This window comes from Staurois parvus, unplaced genomic scaffold (assembly GCF_062004578.1).
Source record: "Staurois parvus isolate SC_StPar_1 unplaced genomic scaffold, SC_StPar_1.0 ptg002113l, whole genome shotgun sequence".
Lineage (NCBI taxonomy): Eukaryota > Metazoa > Chordata > Amphibia > Anura > Ranidae > Staurois > Staurois parvus.
The window spans coordinates 1137909-1157429 of NW_028319909.1; positions in this window are offsets into that span (position 1 = coordinate 1137909).

Genomic DNA, 19521 nt, shown 5'->3' on the forward strand with positions numbered 1-19521 from the left:
AAGTGTTTCTCCAGGACATCAAAACGCTTGTCCATTGCCCAGTTCTGTCTGTCTTCCATCAACTTGAGTTCTTACTTTTCCAAATACCGCATGTCCTCAGACAATATGTCCAATCTATAGTAACAAACTTCAAATACCTTAGTCTACCTTGCTCTTAAGAAGTGACAAAATACGTTTTGAAGACACTCATAATGTACTTCTCTTCAACCTTGACTGGTCAGATGCAGATAAGTAGAATGGAAAGAGATTTAACAAAAAAAAAAATCAGTTGTTTTGGACATCATAGTGATCATTGCATTTTACTTGAGCTCAGCTTTGGTGAAAATAATATCTTTCCTTGGCAGACAAGTGAAAAACACTATGCGGAGGAGAAATTATCACCACCCTTGAGTATGTAGCTAGTCTTAGAACAATGTTTTATCCAAGACATCAGAACTCTGAGTCCAGCCAATTCCATTCCTGTTTGTCTTCAGTCACCTTGCCTTCTTATTTTTCTAAATACAACGTGTTGTCAATCAATATTTCCATATTTATAATCAATCGTAACAAACTTCAAAGACCTTAGTCTACCAGAATTCTTTTTCAAGAGCCTCATAATTTACTTCTTTTAAACATTAGCTGGTCAAATGCAGATAGGTAGGATTGATGGAAAGGAACAAAAAATACCAAAAGCAATCCTTTTGGACAACAGAGTTATCAAAAACTTCTGTCTATGTTCTGCTTTGGTTACAATAATATCTTACCTTGGCAGACAAAGATAAAGCACTTAAGAATAGGAGAAAACTTGGCCACCCTTGAGTATGAAGCTAGCCTTAGAGCAAGCGTTTCTCCAGGACATCAAAACTCTTGTCCATTGCCCAGTTCTGTCTGTCTTCCATCAACTTGAGTTCTTACTTTTCCAAATACCGCATGTCCTCAGACAATATGTCCAATCTATAGTAACAAACTTCAAATACCTTAGTCTACCTTGCTCTTAAGAAGTGACAAAATACGTTTTGAAGACACTCATAATGTACTTCTCTTCAACCTTGACTGGTCAGATGCAGATAAGTAGAATGGAAAGAGATTTAAAAAAAAAACAAAATCAGTTGTTTTGGACATCATAGTGATCATTGCATTTTGCCTGAGCTCAGCTTTGGTGAAAATAATATCTTTCCTTGGCGGACAAGTGCAAAACACTATGCGGAGGAGAAATTATGACCACTGTTGAGTATGTAGCTAGTCTTAGAACAATTTTGTATCCAAGACATCGGAACTCTGAGTCCAGCCAACTCCATTCCTGTTTGTCTTTCGTCACCTTGCCTTCTTATTTTTCTAAATACAACGTGCTGTCAATCAATATTTCTGTCAGGGCTCCCAGGTGTGACCAGAGGTGTGTGACTGACGCAGGGAAACGCAGACTTCAGATATGTGATAAACAATAGAAACATAAACACAGTGCAATACTAAAACATAATACAGTGCAAACAAACCAAACCAACCACCCACAGATAACAGTACATACAAGCAAGCGTCGTCAGGCAGGCCGGGTCAATATCAATAGGGCAGGTAGGTACAGGGGGAGCAAGCGGAGATGGGTCGGGGTCACAGGCCAGGTTCAGCAGGTAGCTAGCAGCGTAGTACAGAGGGTCAGGCAGAGGGATGGTCAGGGTCACAAGCCAGGGATCAGAACAGGTAGCAAGCAGCGTGGTACAGAGGGTCAGGCAGAGGGATGGTCAGGAGCGAGCCGGGATCAGAGCAGGAGAAGTCAGCAGCGGTTCAGATCAGGCAGGGTCAGCAAAGGAACAGAAACAGGATGCAGGACAGATACAGGGCCCAGGACAAACACAACACCAAGGCAGAGTCTGCAAGTCTGGCCATCCCTTAAATACACCAGTATCATCAGTTCCAGGTGTTAGCTGACTGAAAGGTTGAGTCTCTGATTGCTGGGAGCACCTGCTGGCCAGCCCTGGTACTGCAGATCAAAAGGCAGGTGAGTCCCACCATTGCTGGCCAGTCCATTCCTGACAGTACCCCCCCCCTCAAGGAGCGGCCTCAGGACGCTCCAAACAGTCCTAGCTGGGCAAAATGTTCCACCGCCCAGGTCTGGTAACTGGCGGGATATCAAAGACTGGCACACCGGGCAGGACTCCGGGCAGCGGTACACCGGGCAAGACTCCGGGCAGCGGCACACCGGGCTGGACTTAGGGCAGAGGCACATCGGGCAGAGGCACACCGGGCAGAGGCACATCGGGCTGGACTCCGGGCAGAGGCACATCGGGCTGGACTCCGGGCAGAGGCACATCGGGCTGGACTCCGGGCAGAGGCACATCGGGCTGGACTCCGGGCAGAGGCACATCGGGCTGGACTCCGCGCAGAGGCACATCGGGCTGGACTCCGGGCAGAGGCACATCGGGCTGGACTCCGGGCAGAGGCACATCGGGCTGGACTCCGCGCAGAGGCACATCGGGCAGGACTCCGGGCAGAGGCACATCGGGCAGGACTCCGGGCAGAGGCACATCGGGCAGGACTCCGGGCAGAGGCACATCGGGCAGGACTCCGGGTAGAGGCACATCGGATTACCAGGCGAAGCAGCAGGCAGCGGGCCACCAGGCGGAGCAGCAGGCACCGGGCCCCCGGGCGGAGCAGCAGGCACCGGGCCCCCGGGCGGAGCAGCAGGCACCGGGCCCCCGGGCAGGGCAACAGGCACCGGGCCCCCGGGCGGGGCAACAGGCACTGGGCCCCCGGGTGGGGCAACAGGCACCGGGCCCCTGGGCGGGGCAACAGGCACCGGGCCCCCGGGCGGGGCAACAGGCATCGGGCCCCCAGGCGGGGCGACAGGCATCAGGCCCCCAGGCGGAGCGGCGGGCGCCGGACCCCCAGATGGAGCGACAGGTCTCGGGCCCTCAGGGGGAGCGGCGGGTGCCGGACCCCCAGGTGGAGCGACAGGTCTCGGGCCCTCAGGCGGAGCGGCAGGCGCCGGACCCCCAGGTGGAGCAACAGGTCTCGGGCCCTCAGGCGGAGCGGCGGGCGCGGACCCCCAGGCGGAGCGACAGGTCTCGGGCCCTCAGGCGGAGCGGCGGGCGCCGGACCCCCAGGCGGAGCGACAGGTCTCGGGCCCTCAGGCGGAGCGGCGGGCGCGGACCCCCAGGCGGAGCGACAGGTCTCGGGCCCTCAGGCGGAGCGGCGGGCGCCCGGACCCCCAGGCGGAGCGACAGGTCTCGGGCCCTCAGGCGAAGCGGCGGGCGCCGGACCCCCAGGCGGAGCGGCGGGCGCCGGACCCCCAGGCGGAGCGACAGGTCTCGGGCCCCCAGGCGAAGCGGCGGGCACCGAGTCACCAGGGACGACAGTGGGCTCCGAGTCAACTGGCATGACCGCTGGCACTGGGTCAGACATTGGATCGTCTGACTGGACAGCGGGCATCGGGTCACCAGGCATCAAGTCATTTGGCTTGACAGCGAGCACCGCGTCATCTGGCAAGGCAGTGGGCTCCGAGTCAACTGGCATGACCGCGGGCACTGGGGCAGACATTGAATCGTCTGGCCGGACAGCGGGCATCGGGTCACCAGGCATCAGGTCATTTGGCTCGACAGCGGGCACCGCGTCATCTGGCAAGGCAGTGGGCTCCGAGTCAACAGGCACGACAGTGGGCACCGGGTCATCAGGTACCGGATTGTCTGGCTCGACAGCGGGCATCGGGTCACCAGGTATGACAGCGGGCACTGGGTCACCAGGCATCAGGTCATTTGGCTCGACAGCGGGCACCGCGTCATCTGGCAAGGCAGTGGGCTCCGAGTCAACTGGTATGACCGCGGGCACTGGGTCAGACATTGGATCGTCTGACTGGACAGCGGGCATCGGGTCACCAGGCATCAGGTCATTTGGCTCGACAGCGGGCACCGCGTCATCTGGCAAGGCAGTGGGCTCCGAGTCAACAGGCACGACAGTGAGCACCGGGTCATCAGGTACCGGATTGTCTGGCTTGACAGCGGGCACCGGGTCACCAGGCATTGGATCATCTGGCTCGACAGCGGGCATCGGGTCACCAGGTATGACAGCGGGCCCTGGGTCACCAGGCATCAGGTCATTTGGCTCGCCAGCGGGCACCGCGTCATCTGGCAAGGCAGTGGGCACCGAGTCACCAGGTACGACAGCGGGCTCTGAGTCAATTGGCACGATAGCGGGCACCGGATCAGGTACCAGATCATCTGGATCAACAGCGGGCATCGAGTCAACTGGCCTAATAGGATCGTCAGGCTGGATCAGTTCATCATGCTGGGTAGAGGCATCAGGCTGAATGCCGGCGTCCGGCTGAGTAGAGGCTTCAGGCCGAGTAGAGGCTTCAGGCAGAAGAGAGGCATCAGGCCGAGTAGAGGCATCAGGCCGAGTAGAGGCATCAGGCTGAGTACAGGCATCAGGCTGAGTAGAGGATTCAGGCTGAGTAGAGGATTCAGGCTGAACCACGGAAGGCAGGTTCACCGGTTTGGATACTGGCAGGATGGTATTGGTTGGAAAGAATTTTCGCTTTTTTCTGGTTTTAACTACTGGAGCACTGCAAGTAAACGCAGGTCTGCAAACGAATGGAGCAGCTGGAGACAGAGAAGAACTGGAGGATGGAACAGGAGAGGGAGCAGTTGCTACAGAGGGCTTTTTTACAGGGTTAAAGGCAGGATAGGTGCAGCGAGTGGGAACAGGGTACTGACATGCGGTAGATAGCCAAGTATACTGGGCTGTAACTGGGAGAGTTGTTGGGAATACAGGAGTAGAGCTTTGAGGAAATAGATTAGAAGCAGGACTGGGTCTTTGTAAGCTGACTGAGGCTGGGTGCAACAAGTCTGTCCATGTCTGCAGTATGGGTTGAACAAAGCTAAGCTTACACAAAGCCTGTCTGACCAAAGAGTTCACTGCGTTTATACAATCTCTGAGTACCTGTGGTGAACATGTGGAATAACGCTCCAGAAAGTAACCCACATCATCCTCTAATAACCACACCAGGGACTCTACCTGGTCTGCACTAAATGGTGGCAAAAATTCATCCCTGCATTCGGGGGAACCAGATGAAACCAACTCAGCACAAACCTCAATCAAAAGCTGCACCTCAGAGAACTCTGTGCCCTGATCTACTAGAACATGAGCGAGCCGTATACATTCTAGCAGTTCATCCCGGGGATACTCCTTCAGAGTTTGATAAGCATACTCCCTGTCATCAAACACTAGTAGATATAAATACGCAACCTCATCCAGATCCATCCTTCCCATCAACAAGCCAAGATGGCTTCCCTGTGCAGCCACTTCTGGTCAGGATTGGCCTTGGTGTAATGTCAGGGCTCCCGGGTATGACCAGAGGTGTGTGACTGACGCAGGGAAACGCAGACTTCAGATATGTGATAAACAATATAATTTATTAACACTAACCATACAAACATAAACGCAGTGCAATACTAAAACATAATACAGTGCAAACAAACCAAACCAACCACCCACAGATAACTGTACATACAAGCAAGCGTCGTCAGGCAGGCCGGGTCAATATCAATAGGGCAGGTAGGTACAGGGGGAGCAAGCGGAGATGGGTCGGGGTCACAGGCCAGGTTCAGCAGGTAGCTAGCAGCGTAGTACAGAGGGTCAGGCAGAGGGATGGTCAGGGTCACAAGCCAGGGATCAGAACAGGTAGCAAGCAGCATGGTACAGAGGGTCAGGCAGAGGGATGGTCAGGAGCGAGCCGGAATCAGAGCAGGAGAAGTCAGCAGCGGTTCAGATCAGGCAGGGTCAGCAAAGGAACAGAAACAGGATGCAGGACAGATACAGGGCCCAGGACAAACACAACACCAAGGCAGAGTCTGCAAGTCTGGCCATCCCTTAAATACACCAGTATCATCAGTTCCAGGTGTTAGCTGGCTGAAAGGTTGAGTCTCTGATTGCTGGGAGCACCCGCTGGCCAGCCCTGGTACTGCAGATCAAAAGGCAGGTGAGTCCCACCATTGCTGGCCAGTCCATTCCTGACAATTTCCATATTTATAATCAATAGTAACAAACCTCAGACCTTAGTCTACCAGAATTATTTTTCAAGAGCCTCGTAATCTACGTCTCTCAAACACTGGCTGGTCAAATGCAGATAGGTGGGATGGAAAAAGAAAAATAATACCAAAAGCAGTCCTTTTGAACAGCATAGTAATCAATGATCTCTATCTATGTTCTGCTTTGGTTACAAACAGGGGCGGAGTGACCATTTGGAAACTTGGGCACTGCCCGAGGGCCCGGGGTTAGTAGGGGGCCCCATGAGATGACGCTGGTATCTTTTTTAAAGGCTTTTTTGAGTTTGGGCAAGGACACAGGGGCCACATGATCCCCTATTGCCCAGGGGCCCCATGAGTTGTCAGTCCACCCCTGGTTACAATAATATATTACCTTGGCAGACAAAGGCAAAGCACTTAAATAGAGGAGAAAACATGGCCACCCTTGAGTATGTAGCTAGCCTTAAAACAAGCGTTTCTCCGGGACATCAAAAATCTTGTCCTATGCCCATTCCCACCTCTCTTCCATCAACTTGACTTCTTACTTTTTTTATTGCGTGTTCTCAAGTAATATGTCCAATCAAAAGTAACAAACTTCAAATACCTTGTTCTACCTTGCTCTGAAGAAATCTCAAAAAGTTTTTGAAGAGCTTCATAATATACTTCTCTTAAACACTGGCTGGTCAGATGCAAATAGAATGGAAAGAGAGAAACATAATACCAAAATCTGTCCTTTTGGACATCATAGTGATCAGTGCATTCTGCCTGATGTAGTATATTGTGTGTAATATATATATATATATGTGTACAGGGGCGGACTGACAACTCATGGGGCCCCCGGGCAATAGGGGATCATGGGGCCCCTGTGTCCTTGCCCAAACTCAAAACAGCCTATGAGAAAGGTACCAGGGGCATCTCATGGGGCCCCCTACTGACCCCGGGCCCTCGGGCAGTGCCCGAGTTTCCAAATGATCAGTCCGCCCCTGTATGTGTATATATATATATATATATATATATATATATATATATATATATATAAGATATTGAAACACATACTGTTCATTCTTGGACAGGCCAATAACAAGACCACTTTACACATCAAAGGAACTCTGTGCTATGTTAATTTTATACAGGTCACCTCAGTATTTGGGGAATAGCCTGTTTATCTAATTACAAGGGTACATTGTCTACATGTTTAACCCCTTCCCGCCGACGCCTCCCGACCCTTTAAGAGTTTTAGATTCCGGGAGGCGGGGCGGGTGGGGCGTGGTTTAGGGATCATGTGACCGCCGTGACGCGTCGTCACAGCGGTCACATGATCGGGAAAGGTCCCGATCGAAAGAGCGGACCAGGACCAGGGGCGGACTGACAACTCATGGAGCCCCCGGGCAATAGGGGATCATGGGGCCCCTGTGTTCTTGCCCAAACTCAAAAAAGCCTATGACAAAAGGTACCAGGGGCATCTCAGGGGGCCCCCTACAGACCCAGGGCCCTCGGGCAGTGCCCGAGTTTCCAAATGGTCAGTCCGCCCCAGACCGGGACCTTTCCGTGAGTACCGCACACGTGTGCTGGGAGCGTGCAGGGCGCGCGCTCTCAGCACATATGTTTTTTGTTACATGAACGTAAATGTGCGGCCGCTCGGCGTCTAGGCCCAGGCGCTGGGAGGCCGCACAGGCGTGAAGGGGTTAAGGATGATAAAGAATGCGATTTGTCCATACAAGAAGTATTTATTGATGGTAATTAGACTCCAGGGGGTAATTCATTGGAAATGGTGAAAGGATGACCTTATTACCTGGGAAACACTATAGTGACCCTAATTGTTATTTAAGTCTTTTCATGTAAGATCAAAGTGGCCAATCAGAGTGCTTTCAATTGTACTAAATTGGGGAAAATGTGTATATTACCACTGGAGTCAGGATACGTGGGTCAGGACACAGAAGACAGAGCACAGGTGACAGGACACAATGTGACAGGATGCAGGAAGGTTCTCTAATGATTTCCTGTCATCTTACTTGTCTGTACGTCAGCTGGAAAAAGGAGTTTTCTTCCTGTCATTAATATGGGAGCACAGGTATAGATCATAACTCACATTATTGCATGCATGGAAGCTACCTAGGTGCACATTATAGATTGGACACATGCTGGACAGTGTAGTATCTCTATGCTTGATAGAAGTATCTTGAATGGGACTTTGAGGGCTGTTGATCATTGTAATCTTTACAAGTATTCAGTTGAATTTCTGTCATCAAATTTCTTTATCCGAATAAATGTATCTCTCTGGAAAAGAACTATTGGTTGCTGCGAGAAAAGTATATATAAATATACCCTGGTCATCCGGAGAAGGGCTGGATCTCCATGTGTGATATGTTCATCTTGTAATATTCACAACTATTCCCCGGGATTTATGCTGGCTGGATGTCTATTTGGAAAAGAATTGTTGTCTAAATAATGAGAAGACAACACCTGAGCTCTGCTTTGGTTGCAGTATCTTTCTTCGGCAGACATATTGGGTAAAAATATGTCCACCCTTGAGTTTGTAGTTAGCCCTAAAGAAAAAGCTCTTATCCAGAACATCAGAACTCTGAATGCTCCACCAACTCCATTCCTGTCTGTCTTCTATCACCTGGCCATCCTCTGCTTCTAAATTCTGCACGTTGCCAATCAATATGTCCATATTTACAATCAACAGTAACAAATATCAAAGACCTTTTCAACCTTGCTCTTACTAAACTCTCTGCCCCTGGAATGACAGGGTCTTTCCTCCGAAACCTGGAAAATATATAACCGGTGAGGGAATCTTTCCCATCAAATAGTGCGCAGCAACAGCCCAGAAGAAGGGAAATGTGTTGGTTTGATGTACTTGTCGATATTCTCAATAAATGCCTCTTAATTTACCTTCAAAAGTTCATTCTTTTGGACATCGGGCGCTCCTTCTCTCCTATTATGCAAGTCTACGTGTGGAAGCGGCCTTAAGGCTGTACCAGAAAGGCAGCAGCCCAAACCCCAAGAGGGTTGTCACCAGTATCCACCAACTGAAGGGACATCTCTTTACCCACCCACACAATCTCCCACCTAGGACCAGTGACTGATCCAGTCAGTCCAGCGAGGTCTTCAGCACAAACAAGATGCCTAATAAACTGGTAGAATTCTTTTAGAAGAGTATTGTTATCTACTTCTCTTCAACCTTGGCTGGTCAAGTTCAGACAGTTAGGATGGAAAGAGAGACAACAAATACCAAAATCAATCCTTTCAGATATCATAGGGGTCAACCATCTATGTCTGAGGTCTGCTCTGACAACAATAATGTTTTTCCTTGGTAGACATATAAGGTGAAAATATGTCCCTCTTGAGTATGTAGCTAGCCTTAGAACAAGCTTTTATATGGGTCATCAAAACTCTGTCTCAATTTCTGTCTACATTCTGCTTTGGTTGCAATAATATCTTACCTTGGCAGACAAAGCAGCGTATTTAACCTCTTCGTGCACAAATGTGTGGCCTCCTGGTGTCTGGGCCTTGACCCTGAGTGGTCGCACATTTGCGTGCAATTAAGAAAAACATATATGCTGAGAGTGTGCACCCTGCATGCTCCCAGCACACATGTCCGGTACTCACGGAAAGGTCCCGATCTCCTCTTTCGATCGGGACCTTTCCCAATCATGTGACCTCCGTGACAGCGAATCATGGCGGTCACAGGACCCTAAAACCCCGCCCCGCCTCCTGGCTTCTGAAACCCTTAAAGGGCCGGGAAGCGCCGGCACCAAGAGGTTAAAGTGGTCCCAGGGCACCTTAACACCTTCTGGGCATTAAGGTCAAAAACCTTTCAAATGTTGCTCCCTCCAGCCCTTCCTCATAAACACTCACCTGAGTCTCGATCCAACACTGTGCCCGTCTACAGCAGCTCCTCTTTTCTCTCTCTTCTCAAAAGAGACTCAGACTTTAACCCCTTGGCGCCGGTGCCAAGGGGTTAAAGTGGCCCCAGGGCACCTTAACACATTCTCTACATTAAGGTCAAAAACCTTTCAAATGTTGCTTCCTCCAGCCCTTCCTCATAAACACTTACCGGAGTCCAACCTCAATCCAACACTGTGCCCGTCTACAGCATCTCTTCTCTTTTCTCTCTCTTCTCAAAAGAGACTCAGACTTTAACCCCTTGGCGCCGGTGTCAATCTGAAACCCTTAAAGGGCCGGGAGGCGCCGGTGCCAAGGGGTTAAAGTGGCCCTAGGGCACCTTAACACATTCTCGGCATTAAAGTCAAAAACCTTTCAAATGTTGCTCCCTCCAGCCCTTCCTCATAAACACTCACCTGAGTCTCGATCCAACACTGTGCCCGTCTACAGCATCTCTTCTCTTTTCTCTCTCTTCTCAAAAGAGACTCAGGCTCTAACCCCTTGGCGCCGGTGCCAAGGGGTTAAAGTGGCCCCAGGGCACCTTAACACATTCTCTACATTAAGGTCAAAAACCTTTCAAATGTTGCTCCCTTCCTCATAAACACTTACCTGAGTCTCGATCCAACACTGTGCCCGTCTACAGCAGCTCTTCTCTTTTCTCTCTCTTCTCAACAGAGACCCAGAAGCAGTGGTAGCCATTGGCTCCTGCTGTTGTCCGTCAAAGAATGAGAGCGGGGGGCTGAGCCAAGCCACACTATGCATGTCTATAGATACAGACAGCCTGCAGTAGAGAAAAATCAGGTCAGCCACTTGGCTGTACTGTGTGGTATGGCTGTGTCAAGAGCAGGACTGGATTGACAAAAATATCAATTATTTACAAAGCAAAACAGCCCATATAAATGTATTTTATCTTTGGATATAACTGTTTTCTCAGAATTCAGCTTTAACCACAATATCTCTGTACCCGTTTTAGCACATTGTGTCATATTAATCGAGAAACTGCAAATAATAGCCTGTGTTCTTAACACAATGTATCATCATCATTTAATGCCTGTCCCCGGCACTCATTAAAATACGTCGGTACAATTTATTCTGAACCACAAGAGCTGTTTTTCAGTACAATTTTCCTTTGTTAAAGTGATAATAACATGATCTGAAAAATGCTTTTCTTAATGCGCGATGCATGCTTATTACTGGGGATATCACATGTTGCGTCAGTTTATTATCATTTTTTAATCTATACATGTCTAACAGAGCAAAGGGCATCAATGATATGACTGTATGTAAGAGTTATTTTATCTTCTGTTTTAATTATATCACTTTTATTGGTATTATAGACGTCTATAATATATTGCATATATTTAATAAATGAATAATAATTGAAATATAATATTAAAAAAAAAACTCTATATCTATATCCATGTTAGCTCAAGAAGGTTTTACCCCCTTTCATGACCAGGCCATTTTTTTGCCATTCACCACTGCACTGATTTAACTGGTAATTGCTCAGTCATGCAACACTGTACCCAAATTAAGTTTATATAATTTTTTTCACACAAATAGAGATTTCTTTTGGTGGTGTTTGATCACCACTGGGTTTTTTTTCATTATATAAACAGAAAAAGACCGAAAATTTTGAAAAAAAAAAGATATTTTCTACTTTCTGTTATAAAACATATTCAATAAAAAAAGAAAATAATCTCTTCATAAATTCAGGCCAAAATTTATTCTGATGCAAGTCTTTGGTAAAAATAATCCCAATAAGTGTATATTAATTGTTTTGTGTGAAAGCTATAGCATCTACAAACAATGGTGTGTATGTATATATATATATTTGAAAATTGATTGACCCTGATATATACAGTGGGGCAAAAAAGTATGTAGTCAGCTACCAATTGTGCAAGTTCTCCCACTTACAAAGATGAGAGAGGCCTGTAATTGGCATCATAGGTAGACCTCAACTATGAGAGACAAAATGAGAAAACAAATCCAGACAATCACATTGGCTGATTTGGAAAGAATTTATTTGCAAATTATGCTGGACAATAAGTATTTGGTTAATATCAAAAGTTCATCTCAATACTTTGTTATATATCCTTTGTTGGGAATGACAGAGGTCAAACGTTTCCTGTAAGTCTTCACAAGGTTGGCACACACTGTTGCTGGTATGTTGGCCCATCCTCCATGCAGATCTCCTCTAGAGCAGTGATGTTTTGGGGCTGTCGCTGGGCAACACGGACTTTCAACTCCCTCCAAAGGTTTTCTGTGGGGTTGAGATCTGGAGACTGGCTAGGCCACTCCAGGACCTTGAAATGCTTCTTACGAAGCCACTCCTTCATTGCCCGGGCGGTATGTTTGGGATCATTGTCGTGTTGGAAGACCCAGCCACGTTTCATCTTCAATGCCCTTGCTGATGGAAGGAGGTTTGCACTCAAAATCTAACGATACATGGCCCCATTCATTTTGTCCTGTACATGGATCAGTCATCCTGGTCCCTTTGCGGAGAAACAGCCCCAAAGCATGATGTTGCCACCCCCATGCTTCACAGTAGGTATGGTGTTCTTTGGATGCAACTCAGCATTCTCTCTTCTCCAAACACGACGAGTTGTGTTTCTACCAAACAATTCTATTTTGGTTTCATCTGACCATATGACATTCTCCCAATCCTCTTCTGGATCATCCAAATGCTCTCTAGCAAACTTCAGACGGGCCCCGACATGTACTGGCTTAAGCAGGGGGACACGTCTGGCACTGCAGGATCTGAGTCCCTGGCGGAGTAGTGTGTTACTGATGGTAGCCTTTGTTACGTTGGTCCCAGCTCTCTGCAGGTCATTCACTAGGTCCCCCCGTGTGGTCCTGGGATTTTTGCTCACCGTTCTTGTGATCATTTTGACCCCACGGGGTGAGATCTTGCGTGGAGCCCCAGATCGAGGGAGATTATCAGTGGTCTTGTATGTCTTCCATATTCTAATTATTGCTCCCACAGTTGATTTGTTTGCACCAAGCTGCTTGCCTATTGCAGATTCAGTCTTCCCAGCTTGGTGCAGGTCTACAATTTTGTTTCTGGTGTCCTTCGGCAGCTCTTTGGTCTTCACCATAGTGGAGTTTGGAGTGTGACTGTTTGAGGTTGTGGACAGGTGTCTTTTATACTGATAACAAGTTCAAACAGGTGCCATTGATACAGGTAATGAGTGCAGGACAGAGGAGCCTCTTAAAGAAGAAGGTACAGGTCTGTGAGAGCCAGAAATCTTGCTTGTTTGTAGGTGACCAAATACTTATTTTCCACCATAATTTGCAAATAAATTCTTTCCAAATCAGCCAATATGATTGGATTTTTTTTCTCATTTTGTCTCTCATAGTTGAGGTCTACCTATGACACCAATTACAGGCCTCTCTCATCTTTTTAAGTGGGAGAACTTGCACAATTGGTGGCTGACTAAATACTTTTTTGCCCCACTTTATATATATATTTGAAAATTGATTGACCCTGATGTACTGTCAGCCGATCTAATTTCTTGAGGCCCTTAAAATGCCAGGACAGCACAAATACCCCCAAATGACCCCTTTTTGGAAAGAAGACAGTCTGAGGTATTTAGTAAGAGGCGTGGCAAGTTTTTTGAAGTTGTAACTTTTTTGTCATTTCTTTTGGAAAATAAAGAAACTGAATAACATTTTTTTTTTTACACACTGTCGCCAGTGCAGTACAGCGCCATCATATGATTGGTGTGGCAGTGATCAGGGGCACTAAGTGGTGACGGTTTGCAAAAAAAAAAAAAACTACAGTATATAATTTTTACATTTTTTTAATTTTTATTAACAGTAGGTACACTTCACTACCCTAGGGGGTTGATCAGGGATTTTTTTGCTCACACTTTGATTGCTGCTACAGTGAAAATCATTGTAACAGCAATGTTCTGAACTGTCATGAATGGCTTACATTCATGACAGATGTGATTACTAGTGATCTGTGATTGGCTATAGCTAATCACATGGTACAGGGTGCTGTGATTAACTTAGGTACCACCATGTGATAGCTCACTGGTATAGGAATCACAGCTGTTATGAATGACATTCATTTATAACAGCGTTGTTGACATAGCAATCACATGATCCCCGAGCAGCACCCAGAGCTGCAGAGGTCACGCAGGGTGGGGCGCAGCCAGCTTCTATGTCTTTGGAGGCTGGATGACATACATGAACACAGGGGCGGACTGGCAACTCATGGGGCCCCCGGGCAATAGGGGATCATGGGGCCCCTGTGTCCTTGCCCAAACTCAAAAAAGCCTATGAAAAAGGTACCAGGGGCATCTCATGGGGCCCCCCTACTGACCCTGGGCCCTCGGGCAGTGCCCGAGTTTCTAAATGGTCAGTCCGCCCCTGCATGAACATTAACCAGCCTAAGTGTACTGTATGTTCATAGCATTTTTTCAGTTTGGGATTTGGAGAGCATAGAGTTAGCAGCTATTGACCAAGGCGTATTAATCTTCATTGCCAACCAGGGGCGGACTGACCATTTGGAAACTCGGGCCCTGCCCGAGGGCCCGGGGTCAGTAGGGGGCCCCATGAGATGCCCCTGGTACCTTTTTCATAGGCTTTTTTGAGTTTGGGCAAGGACACAGGGGCCCATGATCCCCTATTGCCCGGGGGCCCCATGAGTTGTCAGTCCACCCCTGTTGACAACACATCATCAACTGGATATACTGTATATATAATGTAATCTGGAGAGCCAGAGATCATAAAGCTGGCCGCTCATAAAAACAACAGTCCTTATTGGACTCTCAATACAGGCAAGCTTTCTTCATCAAAAATAAAGCACGTCATCCATAATCCTGATTAAATCAGAAGATAATGGCTCAGCACCAGTATACTAGTCCCGCGCTTGGGTTTAGGGTTCCCATCTACTTCAGGATACAGGAAAAGCCTCAGGAGTCTCAGTCTCCAGAGAGTCCCCACTTGTTCACAGCTGTGAACCACTCCACACCACTTCACGGACATATGCTGACCCCTTCATTCCCTTTTTTCAAGCTTCCCTTGCAAGTAGGTTAACCCTTCTGGGACCAAAGTCCCTATAATCAGGATTTGGAGGCTCTTTTCCTCCCAAAGCTTCCTCTAGACTCCAAATTCCAGGTCCCAAATTACAATTTACCAATCTAATCTACTGAATTCAGACCTCTCCTCTCCAACCGGACCACCTAGAAACCCCTCATCCTGCATGGGTAAGCACCACTGACTACATGGAATGTTGCTTCAACTCTCCCTTAAAGGGATCCAAATAGAGGGGAAATATATCTTCCCTCCAGGATGAATAGGGGTGCAGTTTTTGTAGCATTAAGCAGGTGTGTGGTCAAAGTGCATTTCCTTCCGTCAACGTGCCTTATTGCTGTGTATTTTCAATGCATTTTTTCGGTTTGGGATCTGGAGAGCATAGAGTTAGCAGCTATTGATTAAGGTGTGTTACTCTTCATTGCCAACACATCATCAAGTGGATATACTGTATATATAATGTAATCTGGAGAGCCAGAGATCATAAAGCCGGCCGCTCATAAAAACAACAGTCTTTATTGGACTCTAAATACAGGCAAGCTTTCTTCATCAAAAATAAAGCATGTCATCCATAATCCTGATGTAATCAGAAGATAATGGCTCACCACCAGTATACTAGTCCCACGCTTGGGTTTAGGGTTCCCATCTACTTCAGGATACAGGAAATGCCTCAGGAGTCTCAGTCTCCAGAGAGTCCCCACTTGTTCACAGCTGTGAACCACTCCACACCACTTCACAGACATGTGCTGACCCCTTCATGCCCTTTTTTCAAGCTTCCCTTGCAAGTAGGTTAACCCTTCTGGGACCAAAGTCCCTATAATCAGGATATGGAGGCTCTTTCCCTCCCAAAGTTTCCTCTAGACTCCAAATTCCAGGTCAAAAATCAAGATTTACCAATCTAATCTACTGAAATCACACCTCTCCTCTCCAACTGTACCACCTAGAAACCCCTCATCCTGCATGGGTGAGCACCACTGACTACTCAGATGGTCCCTTCAGCTCTCCCTTAAAGGGACCACAACCCAAATAGTGGGGAAATGTATCTCCCATCCAATAGGCATAGAGGTGCAGTTTTTGTAGCATTAAGTAGGTGTGTTGTCATAGTGCATTTCCTTCCATCAATATGCCTTATTACTGTGTATTTTCTATGTATTTTTCAGTTTAGGATTTGGAGAGCCAACGCTTCATTGGCAACGCATCAAAATGCACGTTACCTTGGTTGCATTGCCGTTGACTTCTATAGGCCTTCCAATGCAGAAAAAACGAACATGTCGTATTTTCAAAAACGCATATTTTGTTGTGGAGGGTCTATTGTTGCTAGGGAATGTGTTGTTGCTGGATGGGTCAGTTTCTGCTGAGGGGGGTCAATTTCTGCTGGAGGGAGCTACTGCTGAGGGAGGAGACCTATTGATGTTGGCAACTGGGAGATCAGTTGTTGCTGGCAGGGGTCTGTTGTTGGTGGTGAGGGGTCTATTGTTGCTGGGGGGTAGTTTGCTGTGGAGAGTCTATTGTTGCTTGGGGTATTTTGTTGCGAAAGGTCTATTGTTCCTGTGAATCTATTGTTGCTGGGTGTGGCCTATTGTTGCTGGGGGTATTTTCTTGTGCAGGGTCTATTGTTGCTGGATAGGGTCTATTGTTGTTGAATGGTCTGTTGTTGCTGGGTGGCATTTTGTTGTGTGGGGTCTATTGTTGTTGGGTGGGGCACAGGGGCAGACTGACCATTGGGGAACTCGGGCACTGCCCGAGGGCCCAGGGTCAGTAGGGGGCCCATGAGATGTCCCTGGTACCTTTCATAGGCTTTTTTGGGTGTGGTTTGAGTGTGGGCGAGGACACAGGGGGCCCATGATGCCCTATTGCCCAGGGGCCCCATGAGTTGTCAGTCCGCCCCTGGTGGGGCCTATTGTTGCTTGCTGGTCTATTGTTGCTGGGGGTGTTTTCTTCTGGAGGGTCTATTGTTGTTGGATGGAGTCCATTGTTGCTGGCTGGGCTATTGTTGCTAGGGGGGTATTTTGTTGTGGGGGGTCTATTGTTGTTGGGTTGGGACTATTGTTGCTTGCTGGTCTATTGTTGTTGGAGGTATTTTCTTGCAGAGGGTCTATTGTTTCTGGATGGGGTTTATTGTTGCTGGCTGTTCTATTGTTGCTAGGGGGGTATTTTGCTGTGGAGAGTCTTTTGTTGTTTGGTGGGGCCTATTGTTGCCTGCTGGTATATTGTTGCTGGGGGTATTTTCTTGTGGAAGGTCAATTGTTGCTGGATGGGGTCTATTGTTGCTGGCTGGTCTATTGTTGCTGGGGGGGTAAATGTTGTAGGGGTCTATTGTTGCCTGCTGGTGTATTGTTGCTGGGGGTATTTTTTTGTGGAGGGTCTATTTTTGCTGGATGGTCTATTGCTGCTTGGGGAGGTATTTTGTTGTGGGGTATCTATTGTTGATGGCTAGTTTATTGTTGCTGGGGGGATATTTTGTTGTGGGGTGTCTATTGTTGCTGGGGGGATATTTTGTTGTGGATTGTCTATTGTTGCTGGGGGGGTATTTTGTTGTTGGTTGTCTATTGTTGCTGGGAGGGGATTTTATTGTGGGGGTCTATTGTTGCTGGGGGGGGTATTTTGTTGTGGGGTGGTCTGTTGTTGCTTTATGGGGCCTATTGTTGCTGGGGGTATTTTCTTGTGCAGGGTCTATTGCTGCTGGATGGGGTCTATTGTTGCTGGCTGGACTATTGTTGCTGGGGGGTATTTTGTTGTGGGGGGGTCTATTGTTGCTGGGTGGGGTCTATTGTTGCTGGGTGGCGTCTGTTGTTGCTAGTGTGTCTATTGTTGCTGGTGGGTGTTTTCTTGTGGAGGATCTATTGTGAAAATTGGCCCTTTAAAGGACACAGCTCTCTCTGATTTCCTGATAGGAAACCTATAGGTTCAGTAGGAGTGTGTGTGTTTTCTGGGGAGGGGGGTGATCCGTCTTGGATCTTACTGTCCCGGTAATGAGACATCTCACTGAGCCTGTGATCACAATGTACTGTACCTGCCCCGTGTAGGAGGGAGCACCTGTCCTCTCCATACACATCAGATGCCGCAGATTATATTACCCGTTCTTCTTCTAAAGCCGCGTCTTCTATTCACCTGATCTGCACTGTAATCCCGGGGATTAGGAGGTGAAGAAACGGGAGAGCCAGAGGCTCGCGGATAGAAGAACCCGGCATTGAGACTATTAAGCTCCACAAGGGAACTCTCTAATTGCAGAAAGTGTGCAGAAGAGATAACCCCCAGCGCTAATCCAAGATCCAGTTACCGATCGCTAATTAATCTCTACCTATCTCTGATTGTATGGGACATAGGTCTCCAAAGTTTCCAAACAAAGGGCCAGTTAACTGTCCTTCAGGTTTTGAGGGGCCGGACTGTGGTCATCGGGATCAGACATTTTTCTGGCATCAGTGGGAGTAAAAAATGCATCTTTGGTATTAGGGGGAGGAATAGTGCCCCATCATTGGTATCAGTGGGAGGAATAGTGCCCCATCATTGGTATCAGTGGAAGGAATAGTGCCCCATCATTGGTATCAGTGGGAGGAATAGTGCCCCATCATTGGTATCAGTGGGAGGAATAGTGCCCCATCATTGGTATCAGTGGGAGGAATAGTGCCCCATCATTGGTGTCAGTGGGAGGAATAGTGCCTCATCATTGGTATCAGTGGGAGGAATAGTGCCCCATCATTGGTATCAGTGGGAGGAATAGTGCCCCATCATTTGTATCAGTGGGGGGAATAGTGCCCCATCATTGGTATCAGTGGGAGGAATAGTGCCCCATCATTGGTATCAGTGGGAGGAATAGTGCACCATCTTTGATGAGGAATAGTGCCCCATCATTGGTGTCAGTGGGGGGAATAGTGCCCCATCATTGGTATCAGTGGGAGGAATAGTGCCCCATCATTGGTATCAGGGGGAGGAATAGTGCCCCATCATTGGTGTCAGTGGGGGGAATAGTGCCCCATCATTGGTATCAGTGGGAGGAATAGTGCCCCATCATTGGTATCAGGAGGAGGAATAGTGCCCCATCATTGGTATCAGTGGGGGGAATAGTGCCCCGTCATTGGTGTCAGTGGGAGGAATAGTGCCCCGTCATTGGTATCAGTGGGAGGAATAGTGCCCCATCATTGGTATCAGTGGGAAGAATAGTGCCCCATCATTGGTATCATCGGGAGGAATAGTGCCCCATCATTGATGCCAGTGGGAGGAAAAGTGTCTCATCATTGGTGTCAATGAGAGGAATATTGCCCGGTTGTTGATGTTAGTAGCAGGAATTATGCCCCAAATCAGTGGGAGGAAAAGTGCCCCAGTGGCCAGATAAAAGCAAGCAAAGGGCCGCATCTGGCCCCCAGGCCAGCAGCATGCTTGTCTAACAGGGGAGAGATCTGTATTGTTTACATACAGACCTCTTCCCCATCAGTGATACTCGGTGATCGCCGGGTGCTGGCGGGGAGTCACCGACCGCGACCCCGACAGCCGATGGTGCCTCCTACCCGGAAATAAAAAATCACCTATATTTATATATTAAGCTATCTATCTATCATTATCTATCTATCTATCTATCTATCTATCTATCTATCTATCT